This window comes from Siphateles boraxobius, unplaced genomic scaffold (assembly GCF_051911475.1).
Source record: "Siphateles boraxobius isolate OS27281-9 unplaced genomic scaffold, OSU_SipBor_1 6, whole genome shotgun sequence".
NCBI lineage: Eukaryota > Metazoa > Chordata > Actinopteri > Cypriniformes > Leuciscidae > Siphateles > Siphateles boraxobius.
In genome coordinates this window covers 15,133,015-15,156,755 of record NW_027509186.1, presented here as the reverse complement: position 1 = coordinate 15,156,755, position 23,741 = coordinate 15,133,015, and the positions used below count along the sequence as shown (strand labels likewise).

General features: G+C 43.4%; 1 long non-coding RNA gene and 1 pseudogene across 2 annotated transcripts in view; both read right to left on the bottom strand.

Annotated features, from left to right (window-relative positions):
* Window positions 1-1,516: 1,516 nt before the first annotated feature.
* The window catches only part of LOC143715915 (B-cell receptor CD22-like), a 67,131-nt pseudogene continuing 44,906 nt past the window's right edge, over window positions 1,517-23,741 (bottom strand). Inside the window, exons 12-18 of the transcript XR_013195913.1 lie at window positions 3,812-3,896; window positions 3,523-3,631; window positions 3,254-3,384; window positions 2,875-2,932; window positions 2,659-2,768; window positions 2,437-2,491; window positions 1,517-2,266 (exon numbers count right to left, since the gene is read on the bottom strand). The product of XR_013195913.1 is annotated as a B-cell receptor CD22-like (transcript). The remainder of the gene's footprint in view (window positions 2,267-2,436; window positions 2,492-2,658; window positions 2,769-2,874; window positions 2,933-3,253; window positions 3,385-3,522; window positions 3,632-3,811; window positions 3,897-23,741) is intronic.
* Window positions 22,625-23,243, bottom strand: LOC143715917 (uncharacterized). The gene is made up of 3 exons (XR_013195915.1): window positions 23,170-23,243; window positions 22,834-23,091; window positions 22,625-22,725 (listed from the first exon to the last, which is right to left on the bottom strand). It is a non-coding gene; the product is annotated as an uncharacterized LOC143715917 (long non-coding RNA).

The following is a 23,741-nucleotide window of genomic DNA, read 5'->3' as shown; positions in this document are numbered from 1 at the left end:
TTATTGATTAATGTCTGGCTCTCTGTTTTCTCTTGAAATATTCCATTAAGAATTATGATTGTGAAGCTGAGTATACCAACATGGACAAACTCAACATGTATGGGAATATCTGATGAAAATGCTGTACATCAAAGAACTAAAATGGGTTCAATACTGTTTTTAAAAAGACTGACAATGTCAGACTTCATTAAAAATAAAATATTTGCCATGCATATTAAGTAGCATCAAGATTAGTTTGTCTTCATTATTTACTGTTTTTCCTTTGTTACTAAGTATGTTTTAATTTGTTGTAATGGTGATTCATTGGTTCATTGATTATCTCAGACCTGTTTCATTTTCAGTTCATTATTTTGTTTCCCTCAGTTATTTCAGTTATTTTAGTGTTGAATGTGCATTAGCACACTGTTTCCTTTATTTCTCATTATTGGATATCACACTTTTGTTTTATTTAAATGTATTAGATCCTTTTGCCTCGCCTTATCTTCTTCACCTGCCTGTACATGGTACTCTGATGTATCATTATGAATTGCATATCTAGAAATTATGCTGATTTAAAAAAAAAAAAAAAAAAATGTTTTCTACTGCTTTTGTACCTGACTATTACATTTGATTGAATCATAATTGTTTCTTCCAGTTGACATACCTTTTGTTGCTTTGGTTGGCTTTATTTTATTTGTTTTTGTCTTGTTTTTCACCTTTCACAGCTTGTAATGTGCCACTCACTGCAGAGAAATCATACTAGAAACCGCCAGTGCCAATGGTTCTAAGTCTACTTACAAAACTTTTGGGAAGCCCAGGTCATAGTGTGGTTGGATCTTCAAGCTCCACTTATTACATTCAGAGAGGGGCAGCTGGACTTCAGGCTCCACCCATTAGATCCAGAGAGGGAGAGCTGGACGTCAAGCTCCACCCATTAGATCCAGAGATGGGGAGCTGGATGTATTAGCTCCACCCATCACATCTAGACAGTGGCAGCTGGACATCAAGCTCCACCCATTAGATCCAGAGAAGGGGAGCTGGATGTCAATCTCCACCCATCACATCTAGAGAGGGGCAGCTGGACGTCGAGCTCCACCCATCACATCTAGAGGGGGGCAAGTTCCACTGGTTGGCTTTGCATAAGCAGCTTCACATCATACGCGAGCAATGGACTGCTGTGCTTGAAGGCGGAGCTCTTCAGGATATTGTATATTTATTAAACCTGTTGTCCTGGGGCATGTGCTGCAGGCCAGGGTTTGACTTAATATTATTAGAGGTACTGTCTTCATATTTTATTTATAATAATACAATAATTCATTACATATATATAGCGCTTTTCTCGCCACTCAAAGCACTTTACAGAGAAAGGAGGAGTCTACTCAACTACCATTTATTTCTTTAAATATCACAAAAAAGTGATATTCATATTTCACTAAGCAGTAATGCATAATTATGCATAAAGTTTCATGTTAAATGCATCACACTGCAGAACAATTATTTGCTTCTCATATAATAAACCTGTGACGTCATCCCTTCCTGAATTCATTGAGCCTGGGAGACTTTTTCTTTTATTCCAACAAGTAATTTATGGATACACAGTTTTATGAAACCAGTTAAATGTTCTTAACATAGCTAAAGTTCAGCAACATGGTACATGTTAAGCATTTGCTTTTCAGTGGCAAACATGTTTAATAAAAGTAGATAGCTATATTGTTACATTTCACACTATTTATTAGGGAAACTGAACTCCTGAATCAGTTTTCCATGCAAGCACAACTGAATTGATCACACAAATATATGGCACATTGATGCAAAGGAATAGTTTTTTTAAGCATAATTCGGAATATTTCAATATTATATTCTTTCAATGGCAAGTCACACTGGAAAAAAAATAATAAAAAGAGTGGAAGGCATTCTTACCTCTCTAAGAGAATCATAATTTGTATATAATTGTCTTAAACTTTCAAAAAACATAATAACAAATAACTAAAACTATAATTATAATACATATTAAGGTTTTAGTACCTCATTTGGAAACTCCCATTGTTTCTGCTTTTATGGCTGAATATTCAGTTCTGTCCTCATAATCAGAGCTTGAACTGCTAAGATGGCTCCTCTGGTTATGTTTGGGTTCTTTAACATAAAGTTTGGCAGAACAAGACACAGTGGAGTAATTCACTTCATCTTCTTCACTGGTATCAGATTCCCAGTCTATATTGGTGAATGGAAGTCTTGAGGCACATGCAGAAGAAACATTCTCATAATCGTGATGTTCTGACTGGGAATTCTAGGAAGAGCAATAAATAGTAAAACAAAATGCTCTCAATATACACAATACAGCTGTATAAAAATTTGCTCCACACGCTTTTTTTGTGTATGCTTATTGTGAACAGCTGCTCGCTCGGTACATTTATAGTAATAGAAGATAAATATTTTGTTAATGTTCTGACGGCTTACCTTTGACCGCTTATTTTTTGACACCATGGCATAGACTGCTGAACCTTCGGGCGCTCTAAAAACACAATAATATATTTAACAGCAGCAGCATTGCACTCAGTCACATTTTAAAATTTGATCATCTTAAAAAAAATGTAAGCTCATCACATTATCAATATAAAATAAGTGTTATTTAATTTGTGGGGGTGCATTTACTTCTGATTTTTTAATTTTAACATTTACCTTTTTGGCTCATTTTGTCGCTTGAAATCAAGAGTGACGTAGTTTAAGGTAGATGTAGCTAAGTCATTATCCATATATCCAGGTTTTTGTGGTTTGGGGTTACATTTTCCCTGTAAGAACAACAAGACATCTTTCTACGCATGAAAATGTCAGTTGTTTGTTATTTTGATGTTTCAATTACATCCTGTTGCATTTAAAAGAAAAATACTCTCTCACCTGTTGAATTTGTGGCAGTTTAATGGCAGAATACACCGTGTGGATATTAGATTTCAACCTTAAGAGGAAAAAAAGATTAATTCATTTTATGAAAAAAGGGGGACACATTAAAGATATAGATAGTTCACCCAAAAATGAAATTTTGCTGTAAATTTACTCACCTTCAGGCCATCCAAGATGTAGGTGTCTTTTTTTTTTCTTTAGTAGAAATGTAAATAATACTTTTAGCTGAAACCGTGGTCCTTGGTGATTCATATATTGCAAGTCAGACAAAAGACATCTACATCTTGGATGGTCTGAGGGTCAGTAAAGTAACAGCACATTTTCATTGTTGGGTTAACTATCCCTTTAATGTCTCCATCAGTTCTGCAGCTGTTACCATGGATTGAGGTCCAGTGCTCGTGTGGGATCTTGGGAATTGGGTGTTGGATGTGATTGATCAACCCTTCCATGAAATGGATCAGGGTTCTCTTCTATTGACAGATTCTCCCGGGTGTTATTTTGTGATCCCTGAGATTAAAAATATTCCAAACAGAACAGACTTTATCTCTTATTCAACAAACAGATACTATTTAGCATTTTTAAAACAATGCTTAATAGAGTGAGTTCAAGTAACCCAGTTATTGAAACAAACTGAAGTTAAATAACCAATAAAAGTAAGTTTGCCACTGTAGAAGACCGTAACAGGAATACTGGGAAAAAACACAATGCATTATCTGCTCCACTTTGCGGATCTAATCTTGCCTTGATGATAGTCCTGCAAAATAATGAGCACAATTATTAGAAGATGATGACTGAAAGAAAGAAATAGGCCTAAATAACTCTGACAGTCACAGACCAGAATCAACATCTAAAAGGACCACTAATATAAAAGACAGACTAATAAATAGTGTGACTTAAGTAATTAAAAAAGAAAAATAAATAAATTGGTATGTACCTGCGCATCAGAAAGCTGGCCACAGCAATGAGAATCAGCAGAATGATAGGTAAGATTATCTGGCAGAGCACCTTAAGAAAGTAACCTAAAATAAGAGAGGTTTGGGTATGGAAGTAAAATAATGCCAAATGTTTTTGAAACAAAAAGCCTGTTGAATTGTACTACATGAAAAAAATATGTATTGCATTAACCCTGCTTTTATTTTAATGCATTGTGTTTTTAGGGCTTGCATTTGTATCGGCTGAAATTTTTAAATTCAAAACATTTCAAACACATTTTCATTAGTAAAATTTCAATAATCCATATTCACCTTTCATATTTCACTTCCAAAATATTCAAACTGATTAAAAATACAACCCTCACTCACCTAAAGGATTATTAGGAACACCATACTAATATTGTGTTTGACCCCCTTTCGCCTTCAGAACTGCCTTAATTCTATGTGGCATTGATTCAACAAGGTGCTGAAAGCATTCTTTAGAAATGTTGGCCCATATTGATAGGATAGCATCTTGCAATTGATGGAGATTTGTGGGATGCACATCCAGGGCACGAAGCTCCCGTTCCACCACATCCCAAAGATGCTCTATTGGGTTGATATCTGGTGACTGTGGGGACCATTTTAGTACAGTGAACTCATTGTCATGTTCAAGAAACCAATTTGAAATGATTCGAGCTTTGTGACATGGTGCATTATCCTGCTGGAAGTAGCCATCAGAGGATGGGTACATGGTGGCCATAAAGGGATGGACATGGTCAGAAACAATGCTCAGGTAGGCCGTGGGATTTAAACGATGCCCAATTGGCACTAAGGGGCCAAAATTGTGCCAAGAAAACATCCCCCACACCATTACACCACACCAGCAGCCTGCACAGTGGTAACAAGGCATGATGGATCCATGTTCTCATTCTGTTTATGCCAAATTCTGACTCTACCATCTGAATGTCTCAACAGAAATCGAGACTCATCAGACCAGGCAACATTTTTCTAGTCTTCAACTGTCCAATTTTGGTGAGCTCTTGCAAATTGTAGCCTCTTTTTCCTATTTGTAGTGGAGATGAGTGGTACCCGGTGGGGTCTTCTGCTGTTGTAGCCCATCCGCCTCAAGGTTGTGCGTGTTGTGGCTTCACAAATGCTTTGCTGCATACCTCGGTTGTAACAAGTGGTTAATTCAAAGTTGCTCTTCTATCAGCTTGAATCAGTCGGCCCATTCTCCCCTGACCTCTAGCATCAACAAGGCATTTTCGCCCACAGGACTGCCACATACTGGATCTTTTTCCCTTTTCACACCATTCTTTGTAAACCCTAGAAATGGTTGTGCGTGAAAATCCCAGTAACTGAGCAGATTGTGAAATTCTCAGACCATCCCGTCTGGCAACTACAACCATGCCACGCTCAAAATTGCTTAAACCACCTTTCTTTCCTATTCTGACATTCAGTTTGGAGTTCAGGATATTGTCTTGATCAGGACCAAATCCCTAAATGCATTGAAGCAACTGTCATGTGATTGGTTGATTAGATAATTGCATTAATGAGAAATTGAACAGGTGTTCCTAATAATCCTTTAGGTGAGTGTATAATATTCAACAGGTGTTTTTCGGTCCATTTTATTTTGCTGTGCAAATTCGCTTCCACAAATTCAGTAGTTCAAATTCGACAGTAAATTCAACGTTGACATCCAGGAACTGCAGGACAAGCAGTAGATTACCGAGCATAATCTCCATCTGCTGTTAGTCGATCTCACCAGCAGGGGTGCAAGCGCGTGTTGTTGACGAAGTCCAACAGTTAAAGCCATAGCCATCATAATATCTATGATTAGAGCAAGCCATTCATTCATAAAAACTCATTTACAACAATGTAAGAGTATCTGTGATTATTATGTTTTATGTGAAATTCAGTGTCTTCACAATTACTTTTCCTGTGTAGCCTACATGCACCTCTACCGTGAACGAGATTATAATGTTATTCCCCCGATGCAGATGTATACAGATCCAATGTTACATTTGAGTTTGACATATCTATTGGTTGTTTAGTTGCCTCAACCTTATATTGCGAGCAGTGTTGTGCAAGTTACTTCCAAACTGTAATACATTATATATTACTTGTTACTGTTATTTAAAAGTAATTAATTACCCTACAATATTACTGTCTCAGAATTGTAATGCGTTACATTACTCCTGTATTACTTTTGAGTTACTTTCACCAAAATAACTATACAGAAGTAGAACTTAACATTCTAAAATGACTAGGGCTGTAACGATATGCGATGTGAAACCGAAATCGCGACACTCAGATCCACGAACCTGCAGAATCGCCACACACCCCTTCCAACTCCCAGCGTTATCCATACCGCCCAGATCCAATGCTACCACATCTTTAAATTACTATTAGTATTATTTGAAGTTAACATAACATTATAAAATATGTAGACCTACACCACAAAACTAGTTGAGGATAAATTATTTAAAATTTGGGAATTCCAGCGTTATGGACATGACATTTGCAGTCAAAACTTGAAATATAAATTCTCAGAAAATGCATTAATACCAAAATATTGAAACGTCTGTTTATCCATAGGCTCCTCCCAGAAAGGAGTCCAGACATTAGAAAAATATCAGTCTACACATGCGTTTTATATTTAATATTAGGGAAATAGACAGTCATGCGTGACAAAAAAAAATCTTTAACTTTTAGGAGGCAACGAATTTTTTTGTTGTAATTCTGTGAATTACACTGCGCAAATCTAATGAAGAAGGGTTGGCTCTCCACAGAACATAAAATATTCATTTTATTTTATTTTTCGTGTTCGCATTTATGAGGAAAAAACAATGTTACAGACGTGACAGTTCTCCGTTATGGACGCGACCGCTATGAAGCGGCACTAAAAGACTGCTTTAAAACTTTCACAGAGACCTTACACACACAAGCCTTTCTTTAAAGTGAATTTCGTTTTGTATTAATTGTATCTTAATTTTAATCAATGTTTCATCAACCAATTGCATGGATTTAATAAATAAGAAACAGGCTAAATATAGCAGACAATTATAATCATGACACGGGGGTGCCGGCTCCGGAACTGGAGCGCGTCTCATAAATGAACCGAAACTCAGTGTATAAGGTAGCCTATTCACGGACCTGAAAAATATATCTATATTGAAATGTCTACTTGTAAACAGAACAATTCAAAACGAAAGAAAACAGACTGCTCTCTGCTTATGAAATGAAATGTGCATTTCTCTCTGGTGCATTCACTAGCCTACTGCGAAGATCGCGAGTCAGCATCGCCAACTTCATCTTGACTTTATTAATAAACAATTAAAATGTCTCCTTGCTATATTTGACATAATCATAATCATTGCTTTTGCCAGTTCTTTGTGACAGCTTATCGGCAGCGCCGCCGCCCTTACATGAACGCGTCACCACCGCATCAAAAACATGATTGCGTGATGAAAACATGAAAAATACAACATAAACATAGCCTAACTGTTTAGAAAGAAAACACAGAACGAATAGCCTAATGCTCATACGTCCATCTCGCGAATGTATAGGCTTCTTCATGCCATCTTCACCACTAGCTGCTTTTCCTCTGGCCAGCGCGAGCACAGAGGCCGAAATCATACCTCACGGCACTCCTGTAAAAAATAAATCGCTATACAAATATATCAGACGCTGCCATTTAGTCTTTATTTACAGACTTGGACACCACACGCGGCTATTGACTGACCACGAACAGGTAACTTAGCCTACTTGCATTTTTCATTCGTTAATGTCTCGTGGTCTTGCTGTTTTTTTTGGGGGGGGGTTGTTTTACAATTAAAACTAAAAGTCTGTTGTAACGCAAGCATACTGAACATGTACCGAGTAAAATATTACTGAAAATGTATTAGTAATGCCTTACACTACTGCGTTACAGCAAAAAGTAATATGTTACTGTAATGCATTACTTTTGTAACGCGTTACTCCCAACACTGATTGCGAGGGGATTGTGCTGCATGGAGTAGGTACTGGGGTTTCCCTCAAACGTCAGGATTCCCCTGCTGGACATACAAAAAAGGGTTAGTTCACCCAAAAATGAAAATTAAGCGACGAGAATACTTTTTTTCCCGAAAAAAAACAAACATAAATAACGACTTTATTCGACTATTCCTTCCTAGATTTCCACGACGCATGCGCAAGGACTGAACAAGAAGTATTAGAAGAAGAACGTCCTCTTCTCAGTTCTCGCGCATGCGTCGTGGAAATCTCTTGAACTCTCGTCTCAGGCCCACAAGGAAGAAAAGGAATAGTCGAATAAAGTCGTTATTTATGTTTTTTTTTTCGGAAAAAAGTAGTCTCGTCGCTTGATAGACTTATAGTTGAGCCACTGTAGGCACATGGAATATTTAAACATGTTCTTTAATGACTTTCTGGGCCGTCAAGTTTCATTCCCTCAGGCAGCCTATGTAGCAGTGATCCCCCTCTCAGATTTAATCAAAAATATCTTCATTTGTGTTTCGAAGATGAACGAAGGTCTTACGGGGTTGGTACAGCATGGGGGTGAGTAATTAATGACTTAATTTTCATTTTTGGGTGAACTAACCCTTTAATGTAGCTTAATGGACTAATACAGTGATATAAAAGATCAAACTCGCAGGCAAGCAGGACTCAGAATATGAACTTAACGCGCAAAGTTTAAAGCTGAGCGTTTCTCAGTGATACTGGCATAAATTGGCTTGACTTTGCACATTTAGGGACCATCTCTAAAGTTACATATGACATTGGTATACACGTTTCTAGCTTCAATAGCATTTGAAGAGAACGACTTGCAGTCATAAAACCAAGTGTAAAGTGTTCATGTAGGTCTCAGGCATAATGCGCAATTTATTCAAATAAATTGAAGTTTGATATTGAAGTTAGAAACGTTTAGGCCTATAGGACTACCAATGTTACTTTAGACACGGTCCCTAAATGTGTGAATGTCAAGCCAATTTTACATTTAATTTTACTTTTATCCAAAGCGACTTAAGTTACAGTTAAACAAACAATATAGGGCAACAATATGAAAGTGCTATGACCCTTCCCAGATTAATCATGCATGTAGGAATTAACATGTATGTAGGCATACTTCCCCAATAAGGTGCGAGTTTGGTCTTTTATATCACTGTATTAGTCCATTAAGCTACGTTAAGTGTTTTGTCCTAATGGAAGGCGAATCCTTGAGTATGATGAGGTATTGAGGGAAACCGATTATAATCCCGTTCATGGTAGAAAAAGTTGATAACATGTAGCCTAAGGCTACACAGGGAAAGTAACTATTAAGTTAATGAATGAAACATAAAAACAGCTTTTGTGCCTTTATCATCTTTTCCGCATATATACTGACCCAGATAATCATCACAAAAAAACGTAATGCATCCTCAATTGTTGAAAATTAGTTTTTATGAATGAATGGCTTACTCTAACTGTTGCTCGGGCTTCGTTAACAACACACACTTGCACCCCCTGCTGGTGAGGTCAACTAACAGCAGATGTAGACTATGCTCGGTAATCTACTGCGTTTCCTGCAGTTCCTGGATGTCAACGTTGAATTTACTGTGAAATATGAACCATTAAATTTGTGGAAGTGTATTTGCAAAGTGAAATAAAATGGACCGAAAAACGCCTGTTGAATATTATAGGTTGTATTTTTAATCAGTTTGAATATTTTGGAAGTGAAATATGAAAGGTGAATATGGATTATTGAAATTTTACTAATGAAAATGTGTTTGAAATGTTTTGAATTTAAATATTTGCAGCTTAAATATTCAACCATGCTGAATTTCAGCCCATAAAAATGCAAGCCCTAAAAATACAATGCATTAAAATACAAGCAGGGTTAATGCAATGCATATTTTTTTCAAGTAGTACAGTTCAACAGGCTTTTTGTTTCAAAAACATTTGGCATTATTTTACTTCCATATTTGGGGAGATATCATGATCACGTCATTTTCAAAACTCAACCCTGACCATGACTTAATCTAACCTCAAATTCATAACCTAACCCAGTTAAACTAAAGCAATCCAAAATATTGCAGCATTCCGCTTTAATCAGGCATTTAGGATTTGATAATTTAACTCTTCACATTTTAAATTAAGTTTTTATGGAATAGTATGCAGAAAATTATACTACTCTCTAAAGGATATAAAAATAACTGTCTTCAGATATAACAACAATATCTGTGACAACCCTATCGGTAAAAAAAAAATCAGAATTGTGAGATAAAAAGTTGCAATTACTTTTTTTTTTATTCCATGGCAGGAACAAGCTTCCATATGAAAATCAACAGATGAATATAAAGAAACAAAAATAAAAAAAATTAAAAAAAGGGCCACAAAAAAGCAGAAGCAAGACAGGAGGGCTCCCTTTTCTGGTCACTCCGTGGTTACGTCGGAGTACGACGAATGGGGTTTCGCTTAGAAAGCCTTTCGGCTTCGAGTATTACAAAACGAGCCAATGGCAAAGAAATGCCATGGGTCTGTGGAATTTGCATAGCGTATCTCCGCCTTACCTTGTGGGTATAAAAGGAGGACGCCGGCAACATGCAGATATGTTTTCGCTTCAGAGCCAAGAGTATCTCTTCACTCCACAGCCATTCCTGACTTCACTCTACGAAACGAGCCATTCTCCGGTGTTGGTGTCACCGCGATCTGCAGTGAGTTTACATTGCCTGCTGATCTGTGCAGTGATCTGCCAGTGAGTGTATTTCTCCCTGCTCGCTTTAACATCGTGGAGTTTTTTCCTCTCACAAAAGAGCTCGCACGCGGCACGTCTTTCTAAAGACGGCTCGCCTGTGCATTTCTGGGTGCAGTTGACTCATTTCCAATTTTAATGGGCACATTTTCTGCTCTGCGTGCTTCGGCTTGATCACACTAGAGCAACGTTTGTGGATGACTCACGTTCTCCCTGCGGAACGTGACCATCGCGTCATTACGGTTGAGACTCAATGATTTCGTTAGAGAGAGAGTCCCCTCATCCACACCCCGATCTAACACTCACCACGTGAGGTGCTACTTCGGCTGGTGGCCAGGGTGACCTGAGGGTGATGGTGTAGAACAAAGGCGCCGACTATCCGTCTGTGCCCCTCTTTATTGACGCAACCCGTGAACGATCACAGGACGCCCGTGGGCCCGTCTTCGGACCCCCCGCGGGGTTCCTTTGACGTTCCAGAATCGGATCTGTTGTCCATCGCAGCATCACAGGGCAGGCAAGAATAATCAGGAAGTGAAGATTTGACAGTGCTGCCACTTTCGGGTGTGCATATGGCATTTGTCGAGTCAGATCCTGAGATGACGGCCATGTTTTCCTTGGCCGCCGCGAGCGTCGGACTAGAGTGGAACCTTCCACCCTGTCCTGTGCGCTCGCTGCTGCACGATTGGTTTTTGGGTGCTGCTGCTGACACCTGTTGGCGTCCACTCAAAATCCTTTCTTCCCGGATGTGCAGCAGGAGATCTCGAAATCCTCGAAGACCCCTGTCTTCCAGCGATCCCTCGTTGATCTTCTCCGCCCTTCCTCCCCTCCACGGGGCTGCTGCCCATGGGTACACTGCGGTCCCCCGGTTGAACGCTCTGTTGTGATACTAAAATAACTATGTCCTCAGAGTACTTCTTCTCGGCGCGATCCTAAGCACCTGTCCGAAGCCTGTAGTTTTTCGTCTACACTTGTGGCGAAATCCTATAGTGCCCAGGAAAGGCAGCCGCCTCACTGCATGCCATGGCCATTCTGCTGGTCTACCTGGCCCAGGTGTTCATGGACATGCAGGAGGGTGGGATTGACCCAGGGCTCTTCATTGAGCTGCGCGCCGCCACTGACCTTGCTCCCCGAGTGACGAAAGTGGTGATGTCCACCATTCAAGCCTGTGGCTTAACCTGTCCGATGTGCAGGATGTCCGGCGGACCCGTCTGCTCGACACCGTCATATCCCAGGTCGGTCCTTCGGTGGTGTGGTTGAGGGCTGTACAACAGTTCTCAACCTCCCATGAGCAGACTGAGGCATTCTGCCCCGACGGCCCCGCCGTCCGCTCAGATCCCTCAGTCTGCCCACCGCCAAAGGCGCCCCCCCACGGCTCCCATCCCCGCCTGTTCACCCCCCGTTATTCGCCGGGTTAAGCGGCGCTCTTGAGACGGGCTGCTCAGAGATGGGACTCAGTTCTTTCCAGGAGCTGGTAGCAGGGCCACTCCTTTCCCCGGTGGAGGGCTGGGGAAGAATCCTTATTCTCAGAAAGAACTGACTCTCTCGTCTCTGAGCATACAGAGTTCTCGGACGACACAGTGCGCCGCCCTCGAGCCGTGCACCCCTCGTCCTCCTCTGTTCCAGAGCCGGATGACAGCACGCGCCGTCCCCGGACCGTCAAGCTCTCATCCCCCTCTGTCGCCAGATCCCTGGCAGAGCAGACCCCCGTGGAACGTTCGTCCTTCCCTGGTCTCCTCTGTCAGGATGCGGTCTATGACTGCGCCTCCACAACGGGCCGCTATGCCGTCCACGATCCGGGCCAGTCATACCGCCTTGCTGCCCCACTGACGGGAAGTCTGTGGTTTGCATTACCCTGCTGGAACAATTCTTTGGAGCCTGGCTAGAGCTTCCCAATCCTTCCAGCTGGGTCGCGCGAACGATCAGGCTCGGCTACGCGATACAGTTCGCGCAGTCTCCTCCCCGCTTCAGGGGAGTCCGCTCCACTATGGTCGGTGGCAATGCCCCTATCATGAGAGCGGAGGTTGCTACCCTGCTGGCGAAGGGTGCGATCGAGACTGTCGCTCCAGCCGAAATGAGGTCCGGCTTCTACAGCCCGTACTTCATTGTCCCAAAGAAAACCGGTGGGTTATGGCCAATCCTGGACCTGCGTGTGCTGCCACTTTTCCCTTCACAGGCTGCCGTTCAAGATGCTCACGGCCAAGCGCTTTTTCGAATGTGTACGGCCTCAGGATTGGTTTGCAGCGATCGACCTGAAGGACGATTACTTTCATGTCTCAATTCTCCCTTGACACAGACCGTTCCTACGGTTTGCTTTCGAGGCGCAGGCATATCAGTACATGGTTCTCCCATTTGGGCTAGCCCTGTCTCCTCGCGTCTTCACGAAGGTCGTCGAGGCTGCCCTTGTTCCCCTCCGGGAACACGGGGTTCGCATCCTGTACTATCTTGACGACTGGCTGATCCTAGCTCACTCTCGAGATCAGGTTTGCGAACACAGGGATCTAGTGCTTCGGCACCTAGCCCGTCTGGGCCTTCGGGTCAACTGGGAGAAGAGCAAACTTTGCCCCATGCAGAGGATCTCTTTCCAGACAGTTTCGAGGGCAAGAGTGCGGTTCCACTGAAACTTTTTCAGAGGCTCCTGGGGCTTAAGGCATCTGCAGCCACAGCAACGCTGCTCGGATTACTTCATATGAGACCGCTTCAGCTTTGGCTTCGCGACCGAGACCCGAGGTGGGCATGGCATCACGCCACCCTCCAAGTACCAATTACTCCGACCTGCCGTCAGACCTTCACCCCGTGGGCGAACCTTAGCTTTCTACGGGCCGGAGTGCCCCTGGAACGAGCTTCGCGGCATGTTTTTGTAACGACAGATGCCTTCTCCACGGGCTGGGGCGCCATGTGCAATGGATGTGCTGCCACGGGCTCCTGGATAGGGTCTATGGCACGTCAATTGCCTTGAGTTGCTGGCTGTACGTCTTGCTCTGCGCCGCTTCCAGGCCGTGTTCAAGGGCCAACACGTACTAGTCTGATCAGACAATACCGCCACTGTAGCGTACATCAACCGTCAAGGTGGTCTGCGCTCCCGCCGTATGTCGCAACTCGCCCGCCACCTCCTCTTATGGAGTCAGAAGCATCTGAGGTCGCTTCGTGCCATTTATATCCCCGGAGCTCTGAACTGTGTAGCCGACGAGCTCTCACGGTTTCAGTTCCTCCCGGGATAATGGTGGCTCCATCCCCGGTTGGTTCAGCTGATTTGGGACCAGTTCGGGGACGCACAGATAGATCTATTTGCCTCTCACGACTCGACCCATTGCGCCCAGTATTATTCCCTGACCGAGGGCATGCTCGGCACGTATGCTCTGGCGCACAGCTGGCCGCAGGGCCGCAAGTATGCGTTTCCCCCAGTGAGCCTTGCGCAGACCTTGCGTAAGGTCAGGGAGGACGAGGAGCAGGTCATTCTGGTTGCACCGTACTGGCCCACCAGGACCTGGTTCTCCGAACTGGTTCTCCTCGCGACAGCACCTCCCTGGCTGATCCCTCTGAGGAAGGACCTCCTTTCTCAGGGACGGGGCACCCTATGGCACCCTCATCCCGATCTTTGGAACCTCCATGTGTGGCTCCTGAATGGGACGAGGCAGGTTTAAGTACCCTACCACCACCGGTGGTGGCTACCATCACTTCCGCTAGAGCATCATCCACGAGACATGTCTTCGCATTGAAGTGGAACCTCTTCGTCAACTGGTGCTCTTCTCACCGAGAAGCCCTGAGTTCCTCCAGCACTCCTGAGGTCGACACAAGTGTCTATTGCCTGCGCATCGGCTAGGTGCCTTCCGTGTGTATGGTCCCTCCCCTGAGCGACCCCCACATGTGTATTTCCACTGTAAGCCTCTCTGAGCATGTGTCATTCCCTTGGCAAGCCACCTTGCCACCCCTGGGGTTGAAATATTCCACCTGCGGCTGGACACCCCATTGTTCTCCATATGCATCCCTCCGGGTCATATGTGTATTTTCTAAGTCCCCCCCCCCCCCCTCTGGGTTGGCAGTAATTGCATATTTCCTCTAAACTTATGGGATATGCTCCCCAGTGTACCTTGGTATTCCTGTACTAAATAGGAGTCTTTCGTCCGTGCTAGTCTCACATCAGGGATCTCAGATTTACGCAGGGCACTGGAAGACAGCCGAGAAGGTGGCGTGATTAGACTGGTAACCCCATTCTTCGTAACTCGGAGTGAACAGGAAAGGGAACGTCTCGGTTATGTATGTAACCCTCGTTCCCTGAGTAGGGAACGGAGAAGTTAAGTCTTCCTACCACTTTCCGCTGTACCGCGGGGATCGCTTGAGTTCAGTCTCGGCTCCTCAGCGAAGAAACATATCTGCATGTTGCCGACGTCCTCATTTTATACCCACGAGGTAAGGCGGAGATACGCTATGCAAATTCCGCAGACCCATGGCATTTCTTAGCCATTGGCTCGTTTTGTAATACTCGAAGTCGATAGGCTTTCTAAGCAAACCCCATTTGTCGTACTCCGACGTAATGTCTCCGTTCCCTACTCAGGGAACGAGGGTTACATACGTAACCGAGACGTTTTCATTTTCTTTAGGACAGGTAAATAGCTTTCTTGCTCACCATAGTTACATAATCTGGCGGAAGAAGTTCTAGATAATTTTTTATTTGATTTCGCTACTCTAGTCATTAGCATTTTATTATTTGATTTATTTTATAAATGTATAATTTCATACTTACTGCTGACAAATAACGGGATGTTTTTGGATCGTGATTTTCCGATTATATTGGCTGCTGTACAGTAATACATTCCTGGGTTCTGAGGTAGAACAGTGAAGTTCTGCTGGTCTGACAGGACGGTGAGGTTGTCCTCTCTGTACCATTTGTAGTCAGTGGCAGGAGGATACGCATCTGCACTGCAGGTCAGATAGACTGCAAGCTGTCTATTCCCCTCAGCTGTCATATTATGAACAATTTTTATGTTTGGGGTATCTGTAGAAAAAAGGCAAATAGACATTAATAATTAAGTACCTATCATTACAAACTCATTCATTTATGGAAGAATGTTTCCACCACTGAATAAAAAATAAAAAAGGTAATTGCGAATTTCTATCTGACAATTCTGACTTTTCTTCTCAAAAGTGTGTGATATAAACTTGCAATTCCATGAAATAAAGTTAAAATGGAGGTTTTAGTCAGAAAAAAGGATTTATGAGAAAAAAGTCAGAATTGTGTGATATAAATTGCAAAATACAATAAGAAAAGGTTTTTCCTCAGAATAGGACTTTACATCTCACAATTTTGCCTTTTTTTCTAATAGTTCTGAACTTCTCTTACAATTGTGAGTTTATATCTCACAATTCTAACTTTTTTCGCACAGTTCTGACTGCAGGGTATCTGGTTAAATCATGGGTCGTTCATCTGAACACATATGAATGCACATTCCTTCTGAATTCCCCCCCCCCCCCCAAAATATATTATTTACCGAAATATATTTGGTATGTTGTTATGTTCGTCCAATTGCCCAGGTATCTGGGAAGTGAATAGTAGTTGTAGCGTCTGGACCAATCACACACACACAGAGTGGTGGTTTTGCCTAGTGAATACAGCAACACAACTAGCCAGTGCAAGTATATATATATTCGTATCGGGCTTTAAGAGCATTAAGATGTGTTTCTCCGTGTTGTCTCTCAAAGGTTTTAAGGTCTGTAATTTGCCACTGATCTTTCCAGATTCTCTCTCTCTTTCTCATTCTCTCTCTCTCTTTATTGATGCATTCTTTTCCATTGTCGTTGTACTTTTTTGTAAATACATTTATTGTTTGTTATAACCTGTAAACGTAACTTTGCCTTTATTAAATGAATTATATTAATTTATTGATTCTGTCTCAGCTCATACAAGTCCTTTTAATGTATACAATCCAAAGCTACGTGATTTACACATTTATTGATAGCCTACTTAAAGAATTGTTATAGAACAGGAAAGCTGTTCCTTCTGGCCAGAGGAATAGCTTCTCCTGAAAGTCTATGAAGTAGGATAATTTTATGAGGCTTGATTGAGATCGAATGATCAGGTTTTTGCTGGACAAAAAGATGATTCGGTTATAAATTAATCCACTTAAAGATTATCCCGACGATCGATCTATGATAGACATAATTTATATATTAAATATTTAATTATAATCCGTTTTGATTAAGTATTGATATACAATTGAGCAATTGTCTGTAAATATAGTCTACATATGCAATTAATTATAATATTTTGTGGTTAATTACCTAAGTACATATATGAATGCAGATGCAGGGAAATATTATCCCTTTTTGGGAGATTTAAAGGGGTCATATAATGGTACATGCACTTTTTCAAGTTGATTGTACTGAAATGTGTCTTGACAGTGCCTATACACAACCATCATATAATGATAAAAATCTATACAGTGTTTTTGTTTTAATCTCCTTATATGTTTTCCCCTGCCCCAAGTTGAGCCGTTCGATTTTGTGACGTCACTAAATCGGACGCCCCTCCCACGATTGTTGATTGACAGCAGCGTTTCAACAGATCCCTGCCCTGAGCGAGCTGTAAGTCATCATAGTCCGTGAGTAAGGCTGGATCCAAGATATCCTCGCGAGGAACCCACGACCGTTCCTCCGGGCCGTTATCCTCCCAGTCGACCAGGTACTCCAGCCTTGGACCTCGACACCGCGAGTCCATGATAGTACGGACCTTGTAGATGGGCTCTTCCACGATGGGAACCGGAGGAGGAGGTACATCAGCTGGAAAGGCTTCTGTGGAGGGAGGAGTGACAGGATCAGTGAAAGGCTTTAACAAGTAAACATGGAAGGAAGGTGATATTGGGTACTGTGGTGGAAGGTTGAGTCTGTATGTGACGTCGTTCAGCTGCCTCTGTACAGTGAATGGACCGATTTATCGAGGACTCAGCTTACGGCAAAGCAGGCGGAGGTGAATGTCCCGAGTCGATAGCCACACCTTCTGTCCTGGCTGATACTGCAGAGTTTCCAGGAGCCGACGATCTGCTTGGTCCTTATGCCTCCGCACTACCTGCTGGAGATGCACGTGAGCCGAGTCCCATACCCTCTCGCTCTGATGGAACCAGTAATCGACAGCTGGAACCTGGGAGGGCTCACCCGACCAAGGGAAGAGAGGAGGTTGAAAGCCCAGGACACACTGAAAGGGGGTGAGCCCAGTGGTTGACTGCCGAAGGGAGTCCTGGGCGTATTCAGCCCAGGGAAGGAACTGGCTCCAGCTGTCCTGGTACTGATGGCAGTAGGTCCTCAGGTAACGTCTGATCTCCTGGATCTTCCACTCAGTATGGCCATTAGTCTGAGGGTGGTATCCAGAAGACAAGCTGACCGTAACCCCGAGGAGTTTAAAGAATGCTCGCCACACTCTAGAAATGAACTGTGGGCCTCTGTCCGAGACGATGTCTTCGGGAATTCCGAAGTTCCGAAACACATGATTGAAGAGGGCCTCAGCGGCCTCGAATGTAGTAGGAAGCCCTGGTAATGGAATCAGCTTGCAGGCTTTAGAAAAGCGATCCACAACTACGAAGACACATGTGTGGTTGTCGGATCGGGGATCAGTCATGAAGTCCACTCCAATATGGGACCATGGTCGCTGAGGGATTGGCAGTGGCTTGAGCTTGCCCTCCGGGAGTTTTCTGGGGGTGTTGATAAGGGCGCAGACTGAGCATCCCTTGACGTACCTGGCCACATCCTGGGAGATGGACGGCCACCAGTACCGGTTACTGAGGAGCGAGAGGGTACGCCTGCTACCTGGATGTCCAGAGCCCTGAGTGGTGTGAGCGGAGTCCACGGCATGAAGGTGGCGAGGAACGAAGACGCGCCCTTCTGGACCTCCCGGCGGAGCGGGATGGTGACGGTTCTCATCGGCTAGCTGCTCGTCAATGTCCCAGATGATAGGGTTGACGAACACGGCTGGAGGGAGAATGGGCTCAGGTGCAGACTCTTCACAGGGAGGACTATGAATTCGGGAAAGAGCATCAGCTCTGCAATTCTTGCAGCCAGGTGGGTAAGATATGAGGAAATCAAAGCGAGTGAATAAGAGGGCCCATCGAGCTTTGTGCGGATTAAGTCTTTTTGCCTCTCTGAGGTATTCCAAGTTGTGATGATCTGTGATGACGTGAAATTGATGATTTGCTCCCTCCAGCCAATGCCTCCACTTCTCCAAAGCCAGCTTGATGGTGAGCAGCTCACGATTGCCGATATCGTAGTTCTGATCTGCCGGGGACAGCTTCTTAGAGAAGAAGGCACATGGATGGAGTTTGGGAGGATCACCCTGCCGCTGTGAGAGTACCGCTCCAACCCCGGTTGAGGACGCGTCCACCTCGACGACAAAGGGAATATCTGGATCCGGATGAACCAGGATTGGAGCGGTTTGAAAAGCTTCTTTGAGGTGCTGGAAGGCGAGGGTGGCTTCTGGGGACAAGGACAGAGACTTGGGCCTGTCCTGGAGCGAAGAAGTCAGAGGAGCACTGATTTGACTGTAGTTCTTGATGAATCTCCGATAGAAGTTAGCAAATCCTAGAAACCGCTGCAGATCCTTCACCGTCGATGGAAGGGGACAGTTCTGAATAGCTTCCACCTTCATCTGGTTCATTCGCACTCTGAACTGATCAATGACATAGCCCAGTAACTGGACTGAGGTGGTGTGAAACTCACACTTTTCCAGCTTGAGGTACAGTTGGTGAGCTCTTAGCTTCTCCAGGACCAGAGAGACATGACGTTGATGTTCAGTAAGAGAGGAAGAGTAGATGAGAATATTGTCTATGTAGACGACCATGAACCATTCATGTATCCCTGGAAGACGTCTGGAGCGTTAGACAGTCCGAAGGACATGACCCGGTATTCATAATGACCGGAGGGTGTGATGAAAGCCGTCTTCCACTTATCGCCTCGACGAATTCGGATCAGGTTGTAGGTACTGTAAAATCGAGGTAAATCAAGTTTAGAGAAGATGCGGGCTCCACGCAGCTGCTCCAAAGCTGCTGGGACCAGAGGAAGGGGATAGCTAAACTTTACAGTTTGAGAGTTGAGGTGACGGTAATCTATGCATGGCCTCAAGCCTCCGTCTTTCTTGGCCATGAAGAAGAAGCTGGAAGCGGCTGGGGATGTGGAGGGTCGAATGTACTCCTGCTTGAGGGCTTCCTCCACATACTCCTCCATGGCCTTCTGCTCCAGGATGGACAGAGGGTAGACACGACCCTTAGACAGAGTGGCTCCAGGTAGCAGGTTGATGGCGCAGTCCCATGGCAGATGAGGTGGTAGTTTGGTTGCCAGTTGCTTGCTGAACACATCCTGGAACGCCCTGTACACTGCCGGAATGTCCACCTGGTGTTGAAACTCGGGGCTTCCCTCAGAAGAAGAAGAACTTTGTTGGATTCTTTCAACGGTCAATATGCAGGAAGGGAAACATTTCTCACCCCAACGAAGGACCTCCCCGGACATCAAGTCGATGGTGGGTTGGTGTTGGACCATTCAAGGGCGTCCCAGGATGAGCTCAGCAGTGAGCTCCTCCAGCACCATGAAGGAAATCTCCTCCGTGTGAAGGCAGCCAACGCAGAGCTTCAGTGTGGTGGTGAATTCGACCTCGACCTAGCGGTTTACCTTGAATGGTTTGCACTCAAAGATCTTGGAGATTTCGGCGTTTACGGATGTTCATTTTCTGAAGGAGTTGCGTGGATATGAAGTTCCCCGCAGAACCAGAGTCGAGGAGGGCTTGTGCTGAGACACATACATGAGAGGTTAATAAATGGACAGTAGTACGATACAACGGGGCAATCTTGGGAGGAATCTGAATAGTGCTTACCGCTGGGCGTTGAGGTCGAACGGGGCAGGTGCTGATGAGATGTTTAGACTCAGTAGACAACGGATGAGTGGAGTCAACTTGCATGGGCTTGGGTGCTGGAGGAGCGTATGATGGAGCCGAGGGCGGAGGACATGCAGCGGAAGCAGGGATATTGCAGCAGACAAATGTTGGGACACCCGAATGGTTCTCTGAATGAGACTTTCGATTCCAATGGAATCTTCAAACACCACGATCAGCTGACGGATGTCGGGATTAAGACCATGTCGAAGACCATTATCAGAGCAGCTTCATTCCAGCCGCTCGATGCTGCCAACGTGCGAAACTGAAGTGCATAACTAGTCACAGAAGAAGCTCCTTGATGGAGATTGAACAGCTGATCGTGAACGGAGAGATCGATGCTGTCTGACCAAACACTTCCTTGAAATGCTGCACAAATTCGATAGAGGTTTCACAACAGGAGAATTAGAATTCCATAAGGACTGTGCCCATTGGAGTGCTCGACCGGATAACAGGGTGGTAATAAAGGCCACTCGGGCTGAATCGTTCGAAAATTGGTGGGCTTGCATCTGGAAGTAAAGTGAAGTTTGAAGTAGAACACCGCTGCAGTCCTTCGCCTCTCCGGTGAATGTCGCTGGTCGGGCCATGGGACTCGCAGAGGCAGCTGACGAAGCAGCGGATGTTTGTGGAAGTAAGTGCTGGCGTGCAGAGTGGATGATATCTTCGGAAACGGTGGGTGAATTGGTAGGTGGTGAAGGAAGAAGCGATTGACGGACCGCCTGGACGAGTTCGACGAAAGGATCGCGAGATGGATTCTCCACGGGCTCCGCTGATTTCTGCATGTTGAGTCTGGTCTTCTGTCACAGATGATACAGGAGTCAGACTGGTGGTAAGTGAAGTAGTTTTATTTCACAGGTTTTGCAGAAGCAGTCAGAGATATGGTGAGTATGAAGACAGATGATACTTTGAATGGTAACTTAACGGAGTAAACTAGAGTCTCTTATGCAGATGCAGGTGAACGATCCCAGGAACGGATGGCTGAAGGCTGAAAATGAAGGCCGAAGGCAAGGCTTGTATAAGGTCCAAAGGAAGGCAGGTAAGTAGCGAGGTGGGGGAGGTGAATATAAAGGGAGATGTGATGATGGGTGCAGGTGTCGGTGATTAGAATTCAGGTGATAATGAACGAGTGGGCGGAGTGAGTAAATGAGTGGGAGGAGTGAATGAAGCTGGTGGAATCCTGACAATATTGATCGGTTTGGTGACTTTAAAGTAAATTAAAGCATCTTATGTTTCTCAAGTCCTTGAAATATCTAAAATACTATAATATATTTTAATTGATTATACTTACACAACACAGTTAGCTCTTGTTCAGTTTCTAGTTTTCCCTCTGAATTATCTGCTTTGCACTTGTACCTCCCTGCATGTGATTCAGTTATATTCAAATATATATGTGGCAAGGGGGGCGTGGTTTAGCGGAGTCTGTAGCGAAGAGCGAGGGCGGAGCCGAGCGGTGAGTAAGTGGGTCAAGTGCAAAATGACGAACACCTGTTTCTGATTGCAGTGATTGGCGTGGGGAGACCGCATAAAAGCCGGATGTCAGAGAGAGATCGAGTGAGAGAGAGGGACTGGGATCTCGTGCACACATGGACTGAGTTTGGATACAGTGTTATTTTGTTTGTGGAACGTGCTATAGGTGATCTATGGTGAAGGCGCTCATGCGCAACTGGGATTCCTGTTCCGAGTGATTAATAAAAGTGTACGAGACCCAGTCACACCGACCCTTGTCTTCTTCCATCCTCAACATATTGAACCTTGTTACAATATAGTTAAATTGTTCACCGATTCAGTGATGTTCCCTCGACTGTTTTGAATATTTATGATATCCTGAGGTCCTGTCACTGTGAGCTTTGACATAGGAAAGCTTTGAACCGTGCAGATAATTAGAAATACTTCAAACTCTCTCAATTCACAAGTGATTAGGTAATTACAGTTAGGTAACATTAGGTAACACTAATGTGGATTTCGAGTTTGATTTTATATTCAACATATTATTTAAGCATGTTTGTGGTAAAAATGAAAATGAAAATACTTACACTTTACAGATACTGAGATTTCATTTGACTTCTCTTTTTTTATACCATTATCAGCCTGGCAATAGTAAGATCCTCCATCGTCTGCTGTTACATTGCTGATGGTTAATGTATCGCTAGTTTGTTGTGACATTTTGTAGTTGTTGTACCATTCAAACTTCTTGACTAGTGGGTTACTGTCATTAATTGTACACTTAAGAATCAGTGCGTCTCCCTCTTTGAGATCTTCAACACTGAACAGAGGTTTCACTGTGACACCCTTTGGACCATCTGAAGGCACGGGAAATGCATTTTGATTACAAGATTACAAGCGATTTGAGCAGATTATTAATTGGGGTTGGTATTTCTTCATCTGTTTACATAAAACATAAAACTCACATTTCACATCAATTATAATGATATTTGATGTCATTGCTCCATGCTTGTTTTTAGCTCCACAATAATATTCTCCACTGTCTTCTGGTTTCACATTATTTAGTTTGAAGTCAGACATTTGTTGAGACTGTTCTATGTTGTCCTTTTTGAACCATGAAAAGGTGACATCAGGGCGACCTCTGCTTTCGCATGAGAGAGTGACAGAATCTCCCTCCTTCACATACTCAGAGCTCCCTTTTGCAGTTATCTCTCTAGGTGCATCTGGAGAAGAAACAGAGATGAAGTGGATGGCAGTAAATTTACAGTGTTTGTTTACAGACACATGAGATGCACACTCACATTCCACAGACAGAGTGATGTTTCTGATCTGGAAGATGTCCTGTGCTTGGGCTGGACGACAAGACAGAATTCTTTTGTCATTCTTCCATGTCACATTGAATTTTATTTTGGTGACTTTTCTGTCATTTTCTTCTTCATTCTCTATTATTACATCAGTTAATGAGGAGGACAGCCATTCTTCCTTTTGACCTGATGTGTGGATAGACCACTCAGGATATTTCAAACAGGAACTAAATGTGGAACATTTAGCAGTAAATTCCTCTGACTCCTTGAGTGGATTCTTTAGCTCTGATGGTTCAACCTGCACCTTACAAGGGTTGTCTGAAATAAGGAGTAGAATACTGAGTGAAAACAAGTGATCCAGAACCTTTATATTTTGCCCAACAAATAAATCTATATTATCAAAGGTTCACCAAAAAAGAGAAAGAAAATTACTCATTTGTTTACCATCAAGTTGTTCAAAACCATTTTTTTCTTTATTTCAGTAATAAAGTCATCAATCATTGATCTCAGATTTAAAAAATTTGATTATTCGGAATTTCAAACATTTTGAGACATGTGAACCAGTTGTT